The sequence below is a fragment of the Sapajus apella genome, unplaced genomic scaffold (assembly GCF_009761245.1).
Source record: "Sapajus apella isolate SASKATOON/1434 unplaced genomic scaffold, GSC_monkey_1.0 scaffold65, whole genome shotgun sequence".
In the NCBI taxonomy this organism is placed as follows: Eukaryota; Metazoa; Chordata; class Mammalia; order Primates; family Cebidae; genus Sapajus; species Sapajus apella.
This window is the reverse complement of record NW_022437005.1, coordinates 11,522,926-11,537,288: the sequence shown is the minus strand read 5'-3', so window position 1 is coordinate 11,537,288 and position 14,363 is coordinate 11,522,926. Positions and strand designations below refer to the sequence as shown.

General features: G+C 48.0%; 1 non-coding gene across 1 annotated transcript; it reads right to left on the bottom strand.

Moving 5' to 3' along the window:
* Nucleotides 1-10,864: 10,864 nt before the first annotated feature.
* On the bottom strand, nucleotides 10,865-10,926 carry LOC116530249. The gene has a single exon (XR_004259900.1). It is a non-coding gene; the product is annotated as a U7 small nuclear RNA (small nuclear RNA).
* Between the last annotated feature and the right edge of the window lie 3,437 nt (nucleotides 10,927-14,363).

Genomic DNA, 14,363 nt, shown 5'->3' with positions numbered 1-14,363 from the left:
AGGTCTTTTCACATAGTCCCACATTTCTTGGAGACTTTGTTCATTCCTTTTTACCCTTTTTTCTCCAGCCTTGCCTTCCCGTTTTATTTCATTGAGTTGATCTTCGACCTCTGATATCCTTTCTTCTGCTTGGTCCATTCGGCTGTTGATACTTGTGCATGCTTCACGAAGTTCTCGTGTTGCATTTTTCAGCTCCATCAATTCACTTATATTCCTTTCTATTTTGTCCATTCTCGTTAGCATTTCGTCAAATCTTTTTTCAACGTTCTTAGTTTCTTTGCATTTGGTTAGAACATGTTCTTTAAGTTCACAGAAGTTTCTTACTACCCACCTTCTGAAGTCTGATTCTGTCATTTCATCATACTCGTTCTCCCTCCAACCTTTTTCCCTTGCTGGTGAGGAGTTGTGATCCCTTTTAGGAGGAGAGGTGTTCTGGTTTCGGGTGTTTTCATCCTTTTTGCGCTGGTTTCTTCCCATCTTTAAGGATTTATCCACCTGTCGACTTTGTGGTTGTTGGCTTTCAGATTGGGTCTCAAATCTTTCAGATTGACGTTCTGTTTGTTGATGATGAGGTTATTTCTGTTTCTTGGTTTTCCTTCTGACAGTCTGGCCCCCCTGCTGTAGGTCTGCTGAGGTTCACTCCAGGCCCTGCTTGCCTGGGGTTCACCTGCAGCAGCTGTTGAACAGCAAGGGTTGTTACCAGTTTTCTTCTTCTGCTATCTTTGTACCAGACGGATACCCGCCTAGTGTCAATCTGATCTCTCTTTTATGAGGTGTCTTTTTGGATATATAGGGGTCAGGGAGCTGCTTGAGGAGACAGTCTCTTCTTTATAGGAGCTCAAATGGTGAGCTGCGAGCTCTGTAGTTGTTCATTCAGAGCTGCTAGGCAGGTACTTTTAGGTCTGCTGCAGCAGAACTCATAAACTGCTTTTTGTTCCCAGGTGCTCTGTCCCAGGGATTTAGGGCTTTATTTATGAGTTTCCGTTATGCTGCCGCCTTCTTTTTTTTTTTTTTTTTCCTTCAGACCTGCCCAGCCCAGCAAGGAGGCAGCCTAGTCACTGTCGGCCTATAGCAGCTTTGCTGAGCTGCTGTGGGCTCTGCCCCGCTGCCGAGTGAACTTCCCTGCAGTCCTGTTTATATGGGTGTAGTTAGAGCTGCTTTGGCGATGGTGGCCCGCTTCTGTTGGGGCGGAGTCTCTGCTGTGGCGGGTTGCCTTGGCAACGGCGGGCTCCCTGGTAATGGCGGACGCCCCTCCCCCACAGAGCTGGACCGTCCCGGGTTCAGCTGCGCTTGCTGTGAAACTCTCAATCCAGAGTTTCTGGTTGCTGTTCTTTTGTGGGGGTGGGGCCAGCCGAGCCTGATCGCCTGGCTCCCTGCCTCAGAGCCTTTTTTAAGTTGGTGTTCCAGTCGCCTGTTGAAGAGGCGCTGGGGTCTGTTTGTTTTCCCCTGCGGCCACTCACTGCGCTGGCTTAAACAGCGGCACTGAGGTTTGTGGCGCTTTTTTTTCTTTTTTTTGCCCTGGAATCTACTGTCCTGGTTCTCTGCTCAGTCCCCTTTTTGAACCGGCGTATGGGCGACTTCCCGTGGCTCCAATCGCCAGCCTAAAGGGCCCCCGGACCAGTGTATTTTGTAGGGAGAACCGCGGCTCCGGGGCGCCGACAAAGCAGCCGCGCGGGGCAAAGCAGCGGCGCTGGCTGGCACAGCCGCGCTGGCCGAAACAGCCGCGCTGGCGACCGTGGAGCACCTCCGCCCGGGAATTTCCTAGTCTGTGGGCAATAAAAATGCGGCGTCCACTCACCCTCTGCACTTTCACTGGGAGCTGCAATCCTGAGCTGTTCCTAAATGACCATCTTGGATCGTCCCCCCCGAGAGGGGTTTTTCTTTATCATAAATGGGTGTTAGATTTTGTCATTTTTTTCTGCATTTGAAGATATGACCATATGATTTCTTCTTTTCTTTGTGCTAGATTACATTAATTGATTTTTTTTTTTGAGACAGAGTCTCGCTCTGTTGCCCAGGCTGGAGTGCAGTGGCATGATCCTGGCTCACCACAACCTCTGCTCCCTGGGTTCAAGCAATTCTCCTGCCTCAGCCTCCCAAGTAGCTTGGATTATAGGCACCTGCCACCATGCCCAGCTAATTTTTGTATCTTTTTAGTAGAGATGGGGTTTTACCATATTGGCCAAGCTGGTCTCAAACTCCTGACCTCAAATAATCCACCTGCCTCAGCCTCCTAAAGTGTTGGGATTATAGGCATGAGCCACTGCACCTGGCCACATTGATTAATTTTAAAATATAGAACCAGCCTTGCATACCTGGAATTAAATCTGTCGCCCAGACTGGAGTACAGTGGCACAGTCATAGCTCTAGTCATAGCTAGGGGTCATGAACTCCTAGGCTCAAGGGATCTTCCTGCCTTAGCTCCCAAGTAGCTGCGACTAAAGGCATACACCACCATGTCTGACTACTTAATTTTTTTTTTTTTTTTTTTTTTTTAGAGACAGGGATCTTTCTGTGTTGCCTAGTTGGTCTCTACTGTAACTCCTGACCTCCAGCAATCCTCCAACTTTAACCTCCTCAGTTGTTGGGGTTACAAGCATGAGCCACTGTCCCTGGCATAATTCTTTTTATACACTTTTGGGTAAATTTACTAATATTTTGATGACAACTTTTGCATCTATGTTCATGAGAGATACCGGTTTGTATTTTTCCTTTCTCGTGATCTCTTTATCTAGTTTTGGTATTAGAGTAATGTTGGCTTCATAGAATGAGTTAGGAAGAATTCTCTTTGTTTTTATATTTTGGAAGAGACTTTAGATAATTTGTATTGTTTTTTTCCTTAAATGGTTTGGTGGAAGTAACCAGTGAAATAATGTGGGCTTAGCACTTTATTTTTCTGAGGCCTATTAGTTATTGATTTAATTTCTTCAGTAGATATAGGCCTACTTAGAATATCTATTTCTCTTTATGTGAGTTCGGTAATTTGTGTCTTTCAGAACATTGATCCATTTCATCCAAGTTATCAAATGTGTGCATATAGTTGATTATAATATTTCTTTATCTTTTTAATGTCCATGAGATCAGCAGTGATGACCCTTCTTTCATTTATAGTGTGAGCAATTTGTATCTCTTTCTTTTTTGCTTAGCCAGACTAGAGGTTTACTGATTTTATTGATCTTTTCAAAGAACCACCTTTTGGTTTCATTTATTTTTTCTAATGATTTCCTACTTTGAATTTTATTGAATTATTCTCTAATTTTAAAATTTATTACATCTACGTATGATTTAATTTGCCCTTCTTTTTTTCTAATTTCCTAAGTCAGAAGATTGGATGATTGATTTAAGATCTTTCTTCTTTTCTCTTAATTTTTTGAGGGTTTCACTCTGTCACCCGGGCTGGAGTGCAATGGTGCCATCTCGGCTCACTGCAACCTCTATCCCCTAGGTTCAAGTGATTCTCCTGCCTCAGCCTCCCAAGTAGCTGGGACTATAGATGTGCACCACCACACCTGGCTGATTTTTGTATTTTTAGTAGAGATGGGGTTTCACCATGTTGGCCAGACAGACTGGTCTCGAGCTCCTGATCTCAGATGATCTACCCACCTTGACCTCTTAAAGTACTGGGATTACAGGTATGAGCCACTGCTCCCAGCCCTTCTTTCTTTTCTAGTAAATGAATTTAATGTTATCCATTTTCCTCTAACACTGTTTTCATTGCATTCCACATATTTGTTAAGTTGTATTTTCATTTTCATTCAGTTAAAGGTACTTTTTAATTTTTCTTGAGACTTCTTTTTTGATCCTTATATGAAATAGAAGTACATTGCTTAATCTCCAAATATTTGAGGATCTTTTCAGCTTCTGGTAGATTTTTGTTTTTTACTTCTAGTTTAATTCCACTGTGATCTGAGAACATATTTTGTATAACTTCTATTCTGTTAAATTTGTTAAGCTATGCTTTATGGCCTCGAATACAGCCTATGTGATGAACGCTCCATGTGATCGTGAGAAAAATATGTATTCTGCTGTTGTTGGATGAAGGAGTCTATAGATGTCAGTTAGATCCAGTGACGAATGGTGCTGTTCCTTATGATAGCCTTACTGATTTTATGCCCACTAGATCTATCAATTACTGATAGAGGAGTGTTGAAGTCTCTAGCTATTAATGTAGTAAAGAATTTTTTATAGCTCATATTTTCCTTACTGTTCTATCAGTTTTTGCTTCCTATGTTTTGATACTCTGTTGCTAGGTGCATGCATCTTAGGTATTATGTAAACCAAAAATAAACTTTGAAGGCCCCGCCTCCCTGCAACCATCTGAATGGGCTCCCTCCTTGTCCAGGGCACTCTCGAATTTAAGCTCACTTGGAAGCTTCATCCGCATGATAAAACCGTGGTCTCCACAACCCCTTATCTCAACCGACACATTTCTTTCCACTGATAACAACCCTTTCAATCAATTGCCAATCAGAATATGTTTAAGTTACCTATGACCTGGAAGCCACCAACCCTTTGAGCTGTCCCACCGTTCCAGATAGAACCCGTGTAAATCTTACATGTATTGATTGATGTATTATGTCTCCCTAAAGTGTGTAAGAGCAAGCTGTACCCCAACCACCTCGGGCACATGTTGTCAGGAACGTCCTGAGGCTGTGCCACCGACATGTCCTTAACCTTGGCAAGATAAGCTTTCTAAATTGCCTGAGATCTGTCTCAGATATTTCAGATTCACAATTATTATGTCTTCTTGGATGGGCCCTTTTGTCACTATGTAAGGCCTTCTGTAGTCCTGATAATTTTTCTTGTTCTGATATTTGTTTTGTCTGAAAACTACTTTCTTTTTTTTTTTGAGACAGAGTTTCGCTCTTGTTACCCAGGCTGGAGTGCAATGGCACGATCTCGGCTCACCACAACCTCCGCCTCCCAGGTTCAGGCAATTCTCCTGCCCCAGCCTCCTGAGTCGCTGGGATTACAGGCACGCGCCACCATGCCCAGCTAATTTTTTGTAGTTTTAGTAGAGACGGGGTTTCACCATGTTGACCAGGATGGTCTCGATCTCTTGACCTCGTGATCCACCCGCCTCGGCCTCCCACAGTGCTGGGATTACAGGCTTGAGCCACCGTGCCCGGCCACTACTTTCTTTTGATTAATGTTAGCATGGTATATCTTCCTCCATCTTTTTATGTTGAATCTGTATCTTTATATTTAAATAGTTATTTTGTAGAAATACTCCTGGAAAGAGGTCCAAGAGAGGTTCTTGGATTCCATGCAAAAAAGAATTTGGGGCAAGTCCATAAAGTGAAAGCAAGTTTATTAAGAAATTAAAGAAATAAAAAATGACTATTCCATAGGCAGAGCAGCCCGAATGGCTGCTGGCTCTCTATCTTTATGGTTAATTTCTTGATTATATGATGAGCGGAAGGTAGATTGTTCATGAGTTTTCCTGGAAAGGGGTGGGCAATTCCCCAAACTGAGGCTTCCTCCCCATTTTAGACCATTTAGGGTAACTTCCTGACGTTGCCATGGCATTTGTAAACTGTCATGGCACATGTGGGAGTGACTTTTAGCATGCTAACGCATTATAATTAGCATATAATGGGCAGTGAGGAGGACCAGAGGTCAGCCTATTGGCCATTTTGGTTTTGGTGGGTTTTAGCCAGCTTCTTTACTGCAATATGTTTTACCAGCAAGATCTTTTTGACCTGTATCTTGTGCCAACCTCCTACAGAAGGGCTGGGCTCTTGGCTACCCCACCCTTAAGTCTGAAACCGCAGCCTTAAGTAAAAACAGCTGACTTATTTTTCTGCCCAAATGTTGACTTTGTGGCCTGCCCCGCCCCTATCCTGTGCTCATAAAAGACTTCAGCTGGCAGAGAACACAAGTGGCTGAGCAGCGCACAGAGAAGCAACTGAGTGTCAGAGACTACGGCTAGACTTGGCTAACCTCAGACATTTGTGTGACTGGATTTTTCCTGGTTGTTGGACAAGGACCAGGGTGCTGAGAGGGCAGGGGCTGCCACCCTGACCCTCCACTGAGTGGGTTGGCACTTGGCCATCCCCAGATGGCAGAGCTGAAAGAGCGCTGGTTGTGACATACTTGGACGCTCCCACCAGAGAGGAGCGACTGTCAGTCCAGCGTTCGTTCACTCTGGTTCCCACACTCGCTTGCTTACATGCCCCCTTTTGTGAGGACTGGCCAGCAGTGGACTGAATGGAATGAGCCACTCCAGGTCCCACCTCGAAGTGGGTCTGGGGGACTATCCCATCTCACTGTGACTTGGAATGCCCAACCTCCTGGAAATGCAGCCCAGTAGGTCTCAGCCTCATTTTACCCAGCCCTTGTTCAAGGTGAAGTTGCTTAGGTTTAATCTCTGTCAGAAAAACACAGTGGAGTCTTGTGTTTTGTTTTTTTTTCCTTACTCTGATAGTTGATGTCCTCGATGTAATGACTCACGCCTGTAATCCCAGAACTCTGGGAGGCCGAGGTGGGCAGATCAGTTGAGGTCAGGAGTTTGAGATCAGCCTGGCCAATATGGTGAATCTCTGTCTCTATTAAAAATACAAAAACTGGCCGGGTGTGGTGGCAAGTGCCTGTAATCCCAGCTACTGGGAAGGCTGAGGCAGGAGAATTGCTTGAACCTGGGAGGTGGAGTTTTCGGTGAGCCGAGATCATGCCACTGCCCTCTGGCCTGGGTGACAGAGTGAGACTCTGTCTCAAAACAAAAAACAAAAAACAAACCAAAAAACAAAAGAAGCCGATGCCCTTGAAAGCCCACTCTCTGAAAGGCTATGATCAAAGGGAGTTCCTAGAAGGATTCTCTTTCCTGGCCTTGGCTCTGGGTTGGAAAGTGATGAAGTCATGAGGATTCTGCCCTTGAGAATGGGATTAGTGCCCTTTTAAAAGAGGTTGAGGGGAGCTGCCTTGTCCCTTCTGCCCCTGTGAGGACATAGCAAGAAGCACCATCTGTGGAGCAGAGAGCAAGTGTTCACCAGACACCAGATCTGCTGGTGCCTCGATCTTGGACTGCCCGTTCTCCGGAACTGTGAGAAACAAATTTATATTATTTATAAATTACCCCATATGAGGTATTTTGTTATAGTAGCCCAGACAAACTAAGACACCAATAAGCTGTAACCACAACCTGCCATCATGTGGGGCCTGGGTTCTGATTTACACTAACTGATTGCTTCAGGAGCTTCCAAGCCAACATGAACATGAAACTCAGTCTCCTGTCTACGTGACATCTTCTTGTCATCTAGAAGACGTAAACACACATGGAGGGTCGGAAGCTCAGGCACACTTCTATAAGACGATCACAGATGAAGTCCCCTGGAATGCGAGGGCTGTGCTTCATCACCACGGAGCACCAGGAAACACTTCTGTGAGCAGGAGGCAGCAGGAACAGTGGCAGCATTTGACCTCGGAGCCAAATTCTGATAACTACGGTTGTTCGATGTAGACTCTAAATGAGTGCATTTAAATCAAACACAATTAAAAATATAGCCACTAAACTTAAAAATGCAGTAGATGGTTTATAAAGCAGATTAGGCACAGCTTAAGAGAGAATTAGCAACTGTGAAGTTAGATCTGCAGCACGAAGAGATTTAAAAAAACCCTAGAAATATGGAAAATATGAAAGAGAGGTTTAAGAGACATGGAGGATAGGATAAGAAAGTCCAATCTAAGAATAATCCAAGAATAGAAGGAACAGGGGAGTGCTAATGTTAAAAAAGATAGAATCTGATAATTTCTCAGAAACGAAAGACAGGAACCCTCAGGACTAGAACCTAGGATGTGCTCTCAGCAATATGGGGAGTGTGTACGCAAAGTTTCTCTAAGTGTGAGAGCATGAAGAGCATAAACCACTGCAGAATACTTTCCCCTTTGGCAGACAAAAGACTTGATTATAATTGTAGTTTAGGAATAAAATGTCTCAGAATTTGCTATTTCCTGCTCTCTAGGAAGCTGAGCTTTGGATAGTGGCATCTTTGTTGTGTCCAGGAAGGGCTGATTTAATGCATATGGTGGCCAGTGTCTGTCATGGATGGGTATTCTTCACTGTTGTGCCTTCTCCTTTCTGATTCCTCCTCCTCTTCCTCCACTCTTTCATGAGCATTTCTCTGACCAATCTGAGGATGTCGGTTATTCGTATATTTAGGGGGAGCTAGAAGAAGTAAGAGTCAGTAATCAGACAAGCACACTGCAGCCCTCCACTCAGGCTGATGAGGTGGGGGTTCTGGGTCCACACAGATGGCTGCTGCAGTCCACCCTGCCAGAGTCCCCAACCTGCCCCAGCCGTGCTGCCACTTCTCCTGGCCTTCATCAGTGAAAACCTAACACAAACAGCAGTTTCAGGTGGCAGCTCGGTGACATTATTTTCCACACCTTTGTTGAAACCAGTGAACAAAACAGCTTTGTAAATTCCTCAGCTTCTTCCTGTAATATTTTGTAAATTCCCCAACCTCTTCCTGCAGGAGGGCAGTCCCAGGGCTGGGCTGTAAGAGTGTGATGTTGGGGCTTCTTTCTTTCCTTTTTTTTTTTTGAGACAGAGTCTTGCTGTGTCACCCAGGCTGGAGTGCAATGGCGTGATCTCGGCTCACTGCACCCTCCACCTCCTGGGGTTAAGCAATTCTCTGCCTCAGCCTCCTGAGTAGCTGGGATTGCAGGTGCCTGCCACCACACCCAGCTAATTTTTGTATTTTTGATAGAGACTGGGTTTCACCATCTCGGCCAGGCTGGTCTTGAACTCCTGACCTCGTGATCCACCTGCCTCAGCCTCCCAAAGTGCTGGGAATACAGGTGTGAGCCACTGCACCCGGCCGGCTCCTTTCTTTCCTGTTGAGCACTCAGGTCGTGGTGGATGACATGCTCCCAGCCAGTCTTCCTTGGACCAGGCCTTGAACATGAGCACAGGACTGGGGAGAGAACTCCAGTTCTAATGCGGAGTGAATGGGGAAGAGCTAAGATTCTCCCAGGAGACGCTGTCAGGCAACAGGCAGATGGTTCAGACTTCTCCATCTTAGGGCCTGTTCCCCTTTGCAGACCTTCACCAAACACTGGCTCTGCACCAGGAGTGTGTGGGGCCCTGGCACGCAGAAGCCCCAGCCCTGTTCTTGAGCTTATAAGCAGTCTAGGTTTGTGTTCTCCACAGCAGACTCTGAGACAGGGACTTGAGTGAAGTAAGTAATGTGGGAAGAACCCAGGGAGTCCTGGGAGGGGAGTGGGCAAGGACACAGAGTAGCTGTGACAGTGGTGGGATTTCCCGAGGCTCAGTCGCACCAGGACCACGGGCGTCTGTTCAGGGTGATTTCTCCTTGGGACTTTCCTACCACAGGATCACTGCACCACTTGGCAAGGATGCCAGGTATCCATCAGTGCCTGTCATCTGTCAAGAGTGGCTGCTGGAAACATCACCCTCTGCCCCCAGGACTTCAGCCCTAACTGGTGCACTCCTGGGTTTGGGGCATCCTCTGGTTGAGTGATAGGTGCAGCAGGCAGGGAGCTGTGGTGTGTGTGGGAACTGTCTAGAGGGGCCACGGGTGACCCGGCGAGCAGCCGGCCAGCACTGTCAGGTACAGCTTTGGGGAAGGTGGACAGGTAAAGCGGTAAACCAGCAGGTGAGTGAACGGTTGCAATTGTAGCGGGTGCCTTGGAGGGAGCTGAGCACAGAAGGAGGAGCAAAAGACTTCCTGCCAATCGGGTCATGGCTGGTGCCTGCGTCCTCAGAGTCGGTAGGCCCCCAGCAAGCAGAGGCAGGAACCCACAGTCATGCTGCCCTGGGAGACTTGTTCTGACCTTTGCCTAGAGCCTCAGTGCTACCTGTGAGCTGGGATAGTGAACACATTCACTTCTAATTGAGCTGGTTAAAAGCACATTATAATTGGCCAGGTAGGTTTCTCAGTTGCCAAGAGATGACCTAGTGCTTGTTTAACTGGAAATGAAGCTCAGCGGCAGCTCCTGGGCTGCCCTTCAGTGGTCCCTGGCATGCCCACGTGTGCCCCTCGGTTGGCGTGGCCTGCGTCAACTCCCTCTTACCCTCTTGAGGGCCACACCTACTTTTGTCTGCCATAGGGGAGAGGAGGAGAGGCAGATCCTTCTGTGCCCTCTGCTCATGGCCTTTTCTGCTGTGGGGTTGGGGGACGGTCTTCGCTCAGGGGCTGGACGCTGTGTCCTCTCCTGAGCTTACCTTGGCCCTGGTTTCCTTTGTCTTACAGATGGAACTTAACAAGGAGAGGCTACGGAAGAGAATGGAATAGAGGAGAGAAAGTGAAGAGGCTGGAAAAGGAGGAAGAGGAAATGTTCTTTGTAATTAAAATACTACCTGGATTCTTACCCAGGATTTCCCTATTAGCTCAGGACCCAAAGGGAAGAGACCGGCCATGGGGCATGTGAGCCTCTGGGAATCTGCCTGAAGCTCATAACACCATCCACTGACAGCAGCTGGAGCAGCACAAGAGTCAGACCTCTCGAGGTCCCAAGCGCTGCAACACGGAGAACAGAACCAAGGTTAAGCCACAGACCAGGCTGTGACGGATGGCTGAGCATTGCTTGGCCCTGGCCCTGCAGGTGCAATGTCGTGGGTCCTGTGTCCCACCTTGAATCTGTGTCCTGCCCTGGAATCTGGTGGCTTGCGGCTGCTTAGACTGGTCAGCAGGGCCAGTGCACACTAGTGTCCAGGGTACACTGCCCAGGGCCTATGCTTCTAATGCCCTTGAATATATTTTAAAGTCAGAAGGAAACATGAATATAGTAAAAAAGAATATACAATAATGAATCTAGACTGGATTATATTCACCTTTCTACCAACATAGGCACAAAATATCACTTTTTTCTTTTTTCTTTCTTTCTTTTTTTTTTTTTTTAAAGGGGCTTTCCAGCAAAACCCGGAAACCCTGCTAGACAAATTCTAAAAGAGCTGTAACACTAAAATATCACTTTTAATACTTCAATGGAAGAAGAGACCCATGAAAGAAAAGTGTCGAGGTTCCTGCAAAGTCATGCTATGACCCTGCTGATTGAGCGTGATGGACGTAATGCTCTGACTTCTGTGGGGGACCCGCAAAGGCTGTGCAGCCTCCGTCTGGTTCTTGTGGGATGCTCTCAACTCCCCTGAGAGCCCACAAGACCTGTCAGCCTGGGCCATGTGAATGAGCTGCCTTGAGTGCCCAGCCCGGTTGAGCCCTCAGACAACTGCAGCCCCAGACAGCAACTGTGGGAGGGCTCTAAGTGAGAATGGCTAGCTGAGCTCTCCCCAAATTTCTAAGCCACAAAACTGTGACCAAAACAAAATGGTTTATTTTAAGTAGCTAAGTTTTGGAGTAATGTGTTACCTTAAAATAGTAACCAGAACATCCAGCCAAGAAAGGGACTCGGGGGCTGGTGTCCTCATGGGAGTGATGAGAGGATGGACAACCCTGATCCCAGCACCCTGCGTCGGTTTTATAGGATATACTGGATTGCTGACTCTCAAGAGCCCACTTGTTCACTGACGAGCCGGGCATGTGATACCGTAGCTTCTTCAGTCACTAGCAGGAAGGAGTTAGGAATTAGCATTGCCAGCATGGCAAGGGGAAGCCACTGAGGAATTTGCAGCAGGGAGCAATAGGCTGTGCTCAGGTAAGGATCACTGTGGCTGTGGAATAAAGATGGCAGTGGTGGGGCACGGGGAGGGGCATGGAGGAGGTAGGAAGAGACTCCAGAACCCTGGCCATACCACCCTGGACAGGATTCTTGAATGCAAACCACAGAAGTGTCATCCAGTCAATTTACACAGAAAATAACCTTGCTGAATTGCTTCGTTTCTCCCCCATATGCCCCCTCTCCAGACTGATAGACGGCTGGAGAGGAAGGGCAGAAATGTGCAACCCAGGCCCCTGGGAACAAGACCAAATCACAACACAGCACAGCAGTGAGCGTGCCACAGCATGCAGGGTAGCCACGGGACACCCACCATTGCTGCTGCAGAAAACCCTGCCTCTCCCTTTGTCCCTGGGTCAAGGTCACAGAATGGCCAAGGAATGGGACAAGGACGCCTTTACTGGCTGTTTTTTGTAGAAGCCACCTCTTTAGGGTGCTCCAAAATTCATTTCTATACTTAGTAGTCCTAGACTAAAAACTAAGTTCCACTCTAGCAAGTGAGCAATTTGTCTGAGCCACGCTGTGGCAATGGGTAGTGTCACGGTCTGTTCTGTTCAGCTGTAACGGAATACCACGGATTACGTAATTCGTAAACACTAGACGTTTATTTGGCTGGTGGTTTGGAGCCCGGGAAGTTCAAGGTCAAGGGACCACATCAGGTGAGGGCCTTCTTGCTGCCGCATCACATGGTGGAAGGTGCCACATGGTGAGAGAGGAAGAGAGCAGAAGAGGGTGCAGGAAGGGGCCGAATTCATGCACCCACTAACCCACTCTCAAGATAACTAACCCACTTCCACAACGACAGCATTGATCCACTCCTCAGGGCAGAGCCCTCCTGGCCTAATCACCTCCTAAAGCCTCTACCTCTTAACTCCGTTGGATTCACGATTAAGTTGCACTGCATGAACTTCTGGCACGCAGTCAAATCAGAGCAGGCAAAGGAGAGAAGACCTCTCTTGAGAGGATTTGAAAAGGGATGCAAGGCAGCCAGTGGTCCAGAATCAGAGTCAGACTGTGAGCTCACACTGCTTGTATTCAAATCCTGTCTTTGCCACTGGACAGTGAGTGACCTTGGGCAATTTCTGCAATTATTTGATCAGTTGAAATCTTCATTTTCCTCATCTGGGTAGAGGATGATAATCTCTATGGGTAGATATTATCTACCCACTGAGCTGTGGTCAGGAGAAATGTGGCCATCGTGATAAGGTATTTATAATGATAGTTGCCCACAGTAAGAAGCCAAGAGGGCTCGGCCATTGTCATCACTATCAGTCTTGGGAGGTGAGCCTGTGAGGACAGTGAGGGACTGAGGATGGCACTCAGGATTCTGTGTGGGCCCTGAGGCGGAGGAAGAGGAGACCCGGGGAGGTGCAGGCTGCAGGGGAGGCTGCTGAGTCCAGCTCTGGGTGTGCTGCATTTCAGCGCCCTGGGAGACTGGGGCAGGAGTCCATTGAGATCCATTGAGCCTGGGCTTTGGGAGCGGGGCACGGACGGGAGAAGATTCCAAAAGCCAGGGCAGGGAGATGGGGATTGCCACCTGAGGAGAAAGAGGGGCTCTGGACACTCGAAGCACCTGGGGGAAAGTGTGATGGAGACAGGAAGTGTCTGAGCGCAGGTCCCTAGAAGCAGAGCCAGGGACAGGGTCTGGGTGCCTGAGGGATAGTGAGACAAGGTCTCAGGAATGAGAAGCTGAGAGGGGAGGGGAACAAGCTGAGCAAGGAGCTGACTTGGTCTGATCCATGAGGGGAGAGGGGCTTGGAGCAGAAATGCCTCTGCAGAGCTGTCCTTGGAAACAAGAGGAGAGGTCTCCTATCATTCCTCTGTCAGTGGATGACACAGTGTGTGTCTGGAGGGCGGGGGGCTCTGGATGAAGGGGCCTTTGTCAGCCCAGGGCACTTCTTCCTATTCGAGGTTCCCATACTCACAGCAGCTGGGAAAAGATGCGACAGTTCCGGAAAGGGGGTCTGGGTAGGCACAACAGCATTTAGACAGGAGGCAATACGGAATGCAATCATCGGCGAGTAACTAAAGCTCCTCCTGCTCGGAACTCTGGGAAGCAGAGTAGAAGGTGCCTCTAAGAGTCACTCTGCGCAGGAATGCGTGTGGAGAGGAGGGGGTGGAGGGGGACGCTCACACTGCAACTTCCGTCAGTGTTTGACCCCTTATTTCTCCACGTGTTAATTCTTGGCACCTTTGGCTGGTGTGCAGAGTGAGCTCTGAAGGTCAGAAAAAGTCCGCAGGTAAAGATGTGCGGGGGTGCGCACTGGAGGATGGGCAGATGTGCAGGCGGAGAGGTCAGGCCGGAGGTGGGCAGGAAGAAACAGCGTCTGCTACAACTTTTAACTGAAGACACAAAAGCATCCGAGATGGAGCGGCCAGAGGGGGGAGGAAAATCCGAGGCACGGAGCCGTGGGGCTCATTTTCGCAGACGCACTGGGAGATCCCTTTCACCCTCTCCGACCATCCCATCCCGTTGTATCTGAGCACTTTATCCCTCCAGCCTGGGCAGCTGCGGCTCTGAGAAGCCCAGGAGGGGTGTTTGCTGAGCCTCCCACAGCCGGTCCAACATCAGTTTGGCGCGATCAAGGCACATTCGAGGTTGGCGACAGAGGGGCTGGAGACCTTCCCTAGAAAATAATGAGAGGAGAAGCCTTTACTGATTAGTTAAATCCCGCGTAATCCTGGCTGATGAAGACAGATTCGGAACCCTTAACGGATTTAGGGAC